Source organism: Polyodon spathula, chromosome 24 (genome assembly GCF_017654505.1).
Source record: "Polyodon spathula isolate WHYD16114869_AA chromosome 24, ASM1765450v1, whole genome shotgun sequence".
NCBI classification, from domain to species: domain Eukaryota; kingdom Metazoa; phylum Chordata; class Actinopteri; order Acipenseriformes; family Polyodontidae; genus Polyodon; species Polyodon spathula.
Genome location: NC_054557.1, coordinates 19,557,598 through 19,559,272, shown reverse-complemented (window position 1 = coordinate 19,559,272; position 1,675 = coordinate 19,557,598).

Sequence of the window (1,675 nt, the reverse complement as noted above, 5' to 3'; positions counted from 1 at the left end):
AAGACCGTATGGATTTGAAAGGTAAACGAGAGGCAGCTGCAAGTAATGAGGCAGCTGCAGCCGTTTACCTAGATATCATGCAGGATAACATATAGGGGCCAGGGTAACGCTGACCTTCTCCTTCGTTTGGGTTAAACGAGTGGAAAGAGAGAAGGACTGAGAGAGGACGAGAGCCTCCCTTTGTGTGTCTGTCTGTAATTGTCTGTCTTTGTCGCAGCACTAGACAGTTAAAGCACACCTCCGGAGCTGTCGCCAGGGTCAGCAAGATCCGGAGCACCACTACACACCACACAAGCTGTGTCTGCACCGAGCACCTGAACGTTTTCGATCACCCAGGACTGGTGACCGTGTGTTCGTGTTTTTGTTCGGGACTGTGCCCATGTTTTGTTATCCCCGGTCTCTACATTTTAACAACGCCTATCTGCCCCACATTTGCTGTGTATAGACGGGGATTTATTATTTTACGGTCACCAGACCTGGATTATTAATAAAAGCACCTTTTTTTCTTCACTGGAAACCGTTGTCTGCCTGTCACTCCTGCATCGCATCACCGCTACACTTGTTCCCCTTACCAGCCACTTTGCCACAAGCAGGAACAGATCCAGACTGTGGAGGATTTCTTCCTCTGTGCTTCAGGAATCATCCTCGTCAATAAGATATCACTGATTATGACAGAGAAAAGAGGCTATTAAAAGCAGTGCCATTGAAAACACAGTGCGTGTCGCTTGCCTTCATTTATTCAGATACAGCTTAACAAGAACATGGGTATCTGTTTAGTTTCAATGCTACAGTTCAGCAAACCTCAGATCTTACTGGGCCGACCCAACGAACTGAAGGAGACTTTAAAATGGGTCTCACTGCTTCTCTTATACCTTACCCTTGTGGTAATAAAAAAATGAAGTGGTGTTTCCATGCCAATCCACTAGATGGTAGTGTTGCTCCGTAAAGCGTCATGTTGAATTCCTACAGCGAGGAACAAGAGACCTGGAAGGAAATGACTTTTAATTAACAACTTGTTGAAACTGTTTGACTCATTCTGAAGACAGGGTTTGGATGCCTCCGAGTTTCAGACGTCATTGAACGTTTCAGGCTTCTGAAGACAATCTGGCTTCATGAAACAACCGCATTCTTTCAGTCTGAATGAACAACAGCCATCCGGACTGAGGCAGTTTGTCACCACTGTGAGCAGACTCTGTTTTAACAGAATGTTGCTCATTGCAATGTTAATCAATGCCGTGTTAGAACTGATTAAAAGGGAATAGGGATTTGTTTAAAAAAGAAACATGAAATGGATCTGAATTTGAATGAAAAACAGAAATAACAAAACAACCCTGGCACATTAGGAGTGTAAGACTGAAGTAGACCCCGAACAAAAAACACAAACGAAAATAAATGACTATTTTGTTTGACATTTTCCAACAAAACATATTTGATGACGATCGTGAACAGGACAGTGTAGTTAATCAAGTCATTTTTAATATAAACACGCCCACGATGTGTTGCACTGCTCCTTTACTTGTATCTCGTGTAGAATGACTAACAAACATATAAACTGAATTCAAAAAAAAAAAAAAAAAAAAAATAATAATAACAGACTGAGCTGAGCTCCCCTGGTCCCTCCTCGTCACTGCAGTATAAAAGGGGGTAGCCGGTCTGGTTCTGAGTAGAGGAGGGA